The following is an 8,838-nucleotide window of genomic DNA, read 5'->3' as shown; positions in this document are numbered from 1 at the left end:
ACAGTTGAACGTGTCACTGAGAACAGAATATGAATATTTTGCTTATAGGCCATTATTGGAAGAAAAAGTACAATTCTAGTTTTCTGACTGGTTATACTTGACAAATAGGTTTTTCAGTGCTTGATTCTGCTCCATTTCTACACATATTGAGCTCATAAAGATATTTTTCTTCCTAAAAAGACTTTGACAACAACACGCAAAGCTATGTTTGTGTAGTACTTGACATATTCGCATGTGTCAACTCACCTGTTCTCACAGCATCCTGGCCAGGTGGATTGAGTGAATGTCATTGTCTAACACTTCACAGAAAAGGACGTGGCCTTTTTATGTGATGTCAGTGGCGGTGGCAGGGCCCACTCACCCGCTTCTGGATTTCATGTCCTAACTTCTGTTTCGATGTTGGAATTGCCTGCTCTAGAAGTGAGAGTGTGACGTGTGCTCCACACGTCACAAGCATTTGTTGAAGTACTCTGCCACAGGCCAAGACAGTTTCAAAAGTTTGTCAGCTTTGCTTTACCTGTCGTTTGCAAACGTCACCAAGAACAAGATGTTAACTCACGCTTCGCCTTCCAGCCACAGGTCTCCGCTGCCACATCAGCACCGTGAGGAAGGTTCGGGAAAGGGGCGGCCGCCTGTCAGAGAGAGGCACGTGTCTGATCCCCCGGTATGGGATCATCGGGCGTGGAACGGTAAGCTGGAAGAAGATGAGGAAAAGCCAAGCTTCCCTCCCCATTGAAAAAACGTCTCTTCTCAGGCATAGCCCACACTTCAGGAAGGTGAGCTGAGCCATCATCTGGGTTTACCTTAGCCAGGTACTTACCTTACTTTTGTCTTAAGTGAGGTCAGCCCTATTTTCACAACGAGAGTTTTGTTTGGAGAGGAGGGAGTGGTTACTTCATAGTCTGGGGCCAGCCTGGTCTGGTCGGGCGCCCAGGTGTACGTCCTTCTGGGAGTTCTTTATAACCAGAGGCCAAGGTGCCAAGAGGCAAGGAGACAGGAGCTTGGAACGGTAAAGGAACACCTGGCTTCCTTTGCAGGTTTGCCTAGAGTCCCCAGAGCACTGAGTTTATAAAGCTCAGTCACTGTTTTACCCCGATTTGGGAGAATTATGCGTTCTTGAAGGATGTGGGCAAAGTCGTAAGTCAGGATGATCTGATGCACGCACGGAGAACAGCGACAAGCTGGGAGTAGCCTAAATGTGTGTGATGGGGACTGGCTAGGTAAACCTCAGCCATGCGTAAGTTTAACAAGTTACGCTGTCGTCAAAAATTGTGACGTGAAGCATGTGTGGAGGGGGAGGCGGCCTGGGAGGCGTCTGCCGTTGTCCCTCGTCCTGCACCCTGTCATGGCTGCAGTCTGCTGTTTGGCCGATGCCTTCACTGTCCTTGAGGTCGGCCGGAAACCCTTGCACACAATGAATCGCTGGGTTCCTTCAGGCCTCGCCTCGGTCTCCAAGCCTCTGGGGTTCCCAAGCCCCCCGCGGAGGCTCAGGTGCCTTGCGTGGGAGTGAACTGTAGGACGTGTCTAACCTTTTCTTGGCCTCTCTTCTTCGGCTTTCGCTTCTCCTCTAGACACGGCCGGTCGTCGGCGTCCGCCTCAGTGCACGTGGACGATGGGCGCAGCCATGCGGACGCTGCCTGTCCTGTCGCTGGCCCTGCACCCTCCTTCCCCAGCCCACGCTTCCCGGGCAGTGACAGCTTCCTGCGTCGTATCACGCCCGTCCCATTCCCGCGAAGGCGCCTCACGGGGGGGAAATGTATCACGTTATTCGGCCTTGAAACCCTCGCACAAGGGCCTCTTAGGAAAGGCGACATTCCAGAATTTGATATTTCCGTTTTGGCACGTGACAGGCAACTCTGCAGAGAGCAGCCCTCCATCGTCCAGCATGCCTGCGGTCGTCTGCAGCCCCGACAGCTCCCCTAACCTGGAACCTGGTGCGACCAAGGGGTCTTTTCACCAGCACGTGAAAGGGAAGGCCCTCAGCTCTCTGATGGGTGTAGGCTGTTAAAACCCAAAAAGCCTCAATGCCTCGGCTGCAGCTCCTTTGCCAAATAAACGTCCTGAAAATACTGATAGCTCTGGAATTAGACTCTCCTTACTGAGGGTTTATTAAATGTCAACATGAGAAGCCACAGCGTCACCTCACCCTCACTTGCCCCCATCCCCATTAATCTTGCTCTCTGAGTGAGGCTGAAATATAGCGGTGGCTTTGTTAGTGAAGAGATTGCATAATTACACACAAAAGGCTGTGCCACCTGAGCCCTGCTCCCCAGGGAGCATCACGTGTCCTTCTCCAGGCTCCGATGGCTCTCACCTCTGCACCAGACTCGCCTTGTGGGAGCCCTTCGTCATAGCCTCCTAGTCCCGGAACCCAGAGCGAGGCGTGCTCTGACCCCTCTCATACCTCACACTGGGGTTTTTAAAACCAGACTGTAGGTTTTAGAGTTTTCTATTCAAAGCAAAACTGAGAGGAAGGTTCAGGGACTTCCCCTAAGCCCCCTGCCCCACACGTGCAAAGCCTCCCCCGTCACCAACATCCCCCAGCAGAGAGGCACGTTTGTTATAACTGATGAACCTACATCATCGTCACCCAAAGTCCATAGTTTTCATTAGGATTCACGTTTGGTGTGGCACATTCTGTGGGTTTGGACAAGTACATGTGTCCACCATTATAATAGCCTATTATGATGCCCCAAACGTCCTCTGTGCTCCGTCTGTTCATCCTCCCTGTCCCCACGCCGCGGTGACCGCTGACCTTTCTATCGTCTATGTCGGTTTGCCTTTTCCAGAATGTCATACGGTTGGGATGATATAGCGTGTAGCTTTTCCATATTGACTCCTTTTACTTACTATTACGCATTTATGATTCCTCCATGTCTTTTTATGGCTTGATAGCTCGGTTCTTTTTAGCACTGAATAATATTCCATTGTCCAGACCTACCACAGTTTATTTATTCAGTCACCTACTGAAGGACACCTTGGTGGCTCCTAAGTGTTGGTGGTCATGAATAAAGCTGCTATAAATATCCACATGCAGATTTTTGAGTGGACATAACTCCTTTGAGTAAATACCAAGAAATGTAATTGTTGGAGCATGTGGTTAGAGTATGCTTAGTTTTATAAGAAAGCGACAAACTGTCTTCCAAAGCGGCTATACCGTGTTGCGTTCCCACCAGCCGTGAACAAGAGTCCTTATTTCTCCACAGCCTCACCAGCAGCATGTGGTGTTCTTGGTGTTTTGGATTCTGGCCATTCTGATAGGTGTAGAGTGACATCTCATTGTGGTTTCAATTTGCATTTCCCTGATGACATATGATGTTGCGTGGATTTTTCAATGAGCATTGTAAGCCATGCTTCGGGCACGTGGATGGCACAAAAACGCAAAATATTTCTTGAAAGTACTTAAAATAATTTTATGTTGGATATTTCACGAAAAGCGAAGAAATAATCATCATTAGGAAAGCTACTTTTGTGAGCCTTCCATGCAATCGACTTATGGTTGAGGATTCTTTTCATGGCGACTTAGTTTCAGTGCTTTGGGCCACCAAAGGTCCTAACTGGCCTTCTCAGTTCTCACGTCCAGTTAGCAAGGCCTGTGCAAGCCCCCACGACAATGTCTCTTCCTCTCCCCAAAAGGTGACTCCTCTACTGAGCTATGAGTTATTTTCTGGGATGAGGAAGCCGACGGCATGCTGCAGCTCAAGGGCCATTTGATCGATCTGGGACGTGCTCCCTGCTGGTGCCAGTCCCACCATCTCCTGCACAAGCCACCCCCATCCTCTCCACATGCACCTCGATGTCATGCAGAGCCCCTGCTCACGCCTCGAGCCCCACCTGCAGCACCAACTCCTCAGAGTCTCACCCGACTCCCCTCTCCTCCCCTGCCCGCCACAGCACTTATCTGGTCGTGTACGTGTTTTATGGACCTGGCTCTCCTGCAAAACTGGAGACTTCCGGCGGGAAAGCAGTGTCTCGTTCGACTTCGATTCTGTACCATCGGCCACTGCTCTGAGCCGTTCTTCAGCCATCGGCGGGAAGAGGGTCCCGCCAGCTCCTCTCACTCACCCCAAACTCGAGACTTAGAATCAGCAGAAAGTCCTTCCAAAGAATACAGAAAATAAACTTGTGGCAGACGGCACCCCAAAAGATGATAAGGGAAGTGAAGCAGTTTCAGGAAACATTGGCTAAAGAATTACGACATTGCTCCTAGCATGTTTCCATGGATACTCCTGCTGCAAACATAACACAGAAACAAGGAACATTCTCTTTCCTAAGGCCTCCTCTTCATCTCCCACCCTGGTTACGATTTTTCCAGAACGAAACAGAATGTGACAGAGGGCAGCAAATGGAGCTACACGGCAACTTCCTAAATCGAGATGCACTTTAACAGGTTTTCTAGATAATTTCAGCACTGAAACAATGAGCGAAGGAGAAAAATAGTTCAGTATAAGCTATGAAAGCGGTGCCTAAATAGATTGATGCTACTGTATATTTTTCGTTGATGATATTAGTTTTAATAATAAACAAGTGCTCGGAAGATATAATTCTCCAGTAGAAAACAGGATTTGTTTTATTATGGTAAAATATATATCATAAAATTTACCATTTTAACCATTTTTAAGGGTATAATTTCATGGCCTTTACATTTGCATTGTTTTATAACCATCACCACCATCTTCAGAGCTATTTATCTTCCTAAACTGAAACTCTGTCTCTGAGAAACAACCTTATCCCCCAGCCCCTGGCACCCACTGTTCTGCTTCCTTTCTCTGTGAACTCGGCTACTCCAGGTACCTCGTAACTGGAATCACACAGCATATGTCCTTTTGAGACTGGCTTATTTCAGTCAGCGTAATGTCCCCAACTGTCACCCCTGTTGTCGGAAGTGTCGGAATGGCCATCCTTTTTGAGGCCGAGTCATTTTCTGTTGCATGTATAGACCACACGTTCACCTGTGGGTGGACACCCGGGCTGAGTCCACATTTCGGTGACTATGAATCACGCTGCTATGAACGTGGGCGAGTCCCTGCTAGACTAGGTGCTAGAGCGATAATGGAAGAGAGCCTTTCGATGAAGCAAGGTCGCCTCTGAAATCAGAAAGCGGGTTCGCTGTAAAATACAGATCGTGGCTGTTCTGATTGCAGCTAACATGTACCGGCAATGTCTGTTTTAAAAAGTTATGAAAATTATTATTTTACGCGCTGGCCGAGGTACAGGATTACTCAGGAAGAAGATCTTATGCAACGAGAAAGAAAGTTGCCTTTCGTCTGTGCAGACCAATTTTCCAAGCGCCGTCTCCGCCTGACGGCCTCACGGCCGGCCCTCCCCCAGCGCGGCGCTCCCTCTCCAGCCTCGCTGCCAAGTTTTCACTCTACCGTCTAATTTTTTCCCTCATTTACGCGCTCCTGCCAAATGCGTTCACCCCTTTTCTTTTGCACATTGCACTTTTAGTGGGAAAGAATCGCTCAGTTGTCTGACACGGACGTGCCCCTCTATGTCACTGCTGTCTTCAGGCTGCAAATGCCCAGGGGGCAAGGAGGTCCTGGCTTCACTGACCTGGAGTTAGGGACCCGCCGTGTCTCCTAGGGCTTGAGAGGATGTGTGAATGTGACGGAGGAACCAGGCTGAGTGGTGGTCTTCAGCAGGCCGTGCCCTCCCCTAGGCTGGTTGCTTCTGTCTTATTGGAAGGCGAGCATCCCATCAGCATGATGAGTTAGCCTGTCTTGTTATGGTGCAATTAGGAAACAGATTTCTGGTTTTTTATCACACACACACACACGCACACACACACACGCACGCACACAATACATAGTGTTTTCAGTAGTCCTGGCTCCTGACACCCATGGCAGTTCTCAGAGGTTAGTCACTTTTAGTGCTAACCATGACTTTCTCAAAGGCAAGGACACGTGTCGCGCGTTTTTGTGCTGTGCACGCGGTAGGTCTTTGCGAAACACCTGTTAATGGGGTTGAGCAGTGCTGCCCCAAATTTGTGTCCACCTGGATTCTACAAGTAGAGACTTGCTTGAAAAGAGTTTTTTCATATGTAATTAATTAAGACGAGGCTTTACTGAATTAGGGGGAACCCTGAACCCAATGTCCAGAGTTTTTATGAGAAGAGGAGACACACAGAGATACACACAAGGAAGAGGCCATGGGAAGACAGAGTCTGAGGCTGGAGTGGCCGCTGGCCGGGGAACACCTGGGGCCCCCAGGCCCTGGAAGCGGGGGACCCTTCCCTAGAGCCTCTGAGGCATCACGCCCTGCAGATGCCTCGATTTCTGACTTCCAGCCTCCAGAAGTGTGAGCTAACACATTTCTGTTGTTTATAACTCACCTGGTTTGTGGTAATCTGTTAGGACAGCCCTAGACCCCCAATGTGCGTGTAAAATAAACAACTTCGAAAAAACAAAACATCCTCAAGTGTGGCTGAGTGAGAGAGAAAACCCCGGCTTGTGTGTTGATGCCTAAAGGTTTTCGACCTGGCCTTTCTTTCACAGTTAGAGGTAAGACCTGAAAGCAGACAGACCCAGGAGAGGTAATGCGTTGGTTTGACTCTGACTTAATGAGAACAACGCTTCGGAGCCAATCACCATTTCGAGAACCTTACTTGGGGCACTGATGGTGCCAAATGTCTAAATGCAAACAGAAAACCCTGTTGCACAACTGAATGTTTCTCTGCGCGTGTTGTTATTTTGCTATGCACAGAAGAAAAACTGAACCGTCCTGTCTGTGTGTGCGGATTTCGTGCGATACATACACGACGCACGGAATCGCACAGGGCGCTTTGCCCACCTCTCTGTTTCCTCGGCCTTCGGACAGATCCCAATCACCTAAACCACGCAGAGCTCTTGATATTTGCTGGAACATTAGATGGTCTCAATTTCCCTTTGCTTCTCCAAGGGTTCTAAAGCCGTTTATGTTCTGAAACAGGATAGGTGTTTCTTTTTTTTTCTTTCTCACATGAAAAACAGTCTGGGAAAATAGCTTCAAACTGCCAATGAAAGGTAAACAAATACAGACTTCCCTTCTCCAATAAGAAAATGAAAGGTAACTAAAGAGTTAGTCCATCAAAAAAGGAAAAGTGAAACTGTTATCTCCTAACCATCCTTAAGTGCATAAGAACAAATTACACTGGTTTAGAAATTGGTAAAAGTGTGAAAATTGTGGACCGGTAAATACAACCCATGTGTTGTTTGGGAAGAAATTTACTGTGAGTTATTGGTAGTGGGTATCATTTTTGGTGAGCACACATGTTTTTATTATGTCTTATACTCTTTATTTTAAATAGGAAGCAAGCTGCAACAAGCGTGTACTTTTAATTTAGCTCAGCATCTGGATTCTAAATAATCAGGGCAAGACATGGAGTGGAGGCCTCACCATTAGAAAGCTTTTTCTCGATTAATTAATAAATACAGTCCTTAAATAGTTTGGATATTTTTAAATATACTGAGAAATAAATCACGGTATTCTCACTAGAAAGAGAGATAACGTAAACCCAGAAGGCTCATCACCCACTCACAGGTGGGTCTTGGCAACCTGTCACCTGACAAAAGATAACAAATCCCAATTAGCATGACTAGCTGCAAAGCTCCAAAATCAGCTTGAATGAGAATCTTACGACAGTATGAGAATTCACACAGATTATTACAGCGGAATAGATGCAAAAGACTAAAATGAAAAATAAATCATTTTTCCTCAAGTCATTGCAATGATAAAGGTACGTGTGTAAGCAGAATACCCCCAATAAGTGAACTTGGCAACGAATCCTCCTTGTCTCTCACTCCGGACCTTTCTACTGAGGGCACAGTGTGGCCGAGAGCCACAGGTCCTCGGCGCTCACCCTGCGTCAGCAGGTGGGGCAGGCCGGCCCTGCATGGGCACCTCCTTTAGATCTGTCAGTGTTCTCGAAACTTCCTTCCATACAGTGGGCCACAGCACGACTTCAGTGCTTCCTGCTTTTCCTTACGCATGAGGCGCCAGCTTCTCTTTCTTGTACAAGATGTCAACCTTTCTCTGAAGTCCAAAGGATGCAGGGCTTTGTGAAGTCTGGACTCAAAAATGCCGAATGGTCATTAAAACACTCTTTGGATTCTTTTCACATCTTGGCTATTGACAATAATGGTGCGATGACATGGGAGCACAAATCTGTCTTCAAGACCCTGATTTCAATTCTTTAGGATAAATACCCAGGAGGTGGATTGCTGGAAGGAAGGAAGGAAGGAAGGAAGGAAGGAAGACAAAGAAAGAAAGGAAGGAAGGAAGAAAGAAAGAATTTTTTGGAAATTCTGTCATAGTCATAATTTTTTCTTCCAAAAATAAAGGCAAAAATTCATGGATTCAACTGTGATTCAGGGTTTCAGTAAAAACCAAGGTGAGGCTGTCATGACTGTGCTCGGAGGACACCACTCCTGTTTGTCAGCTTAGCACGTGACGCAGGCTGAATAGAAGTAAATAGAAACTGGACAACAGGACCCAGAAGAGAAAAATGAGCCTCACTGTTTGTGCTGAGAATCAGATGAAATAGAGAATGGAAATGTACTTTGTGACGATTAAACATTTCAAGTTTTAGAAATAGTACTTTTTAATGAGGGTTTCTGTGTATTCTCTAGATTGAATGACTGCGAGAAATCTAAAGGGAAGTTGCTACAATTTTGTTTCAGGGTAAATCTAAGCTTTAATTCAAGAGTACGTGATAACATAAAACCATTGGAGGCTGCTTAAGACTGTGGCATGCTCGTTTCCATCTCCTTAACTGCTACTCACACGTCTCTGCCCAGGTTGCACCTCCAGATTCTCGAACGACAATGCCAGCCCGGAAACCACTGGGTCAAGATGTAG

The sequence above is a fragment of the Pteropus medius genome, unplaced genomic scaffold (assembly GCF_902729225.1).
Source record: "Pteropus medius unplaced genomic scaffold, Ma_sr-lr_union100, whole genome shotgun sequence".
Lineage (NCBI taxonomy): Eukaryota > Metazoa > Chordata > Mammalia > Chiroptera > Pteropodidae > Pteropus > Pteropus medius.
This window is presented reverse-complemented; position numbering follows the sequence as displayed.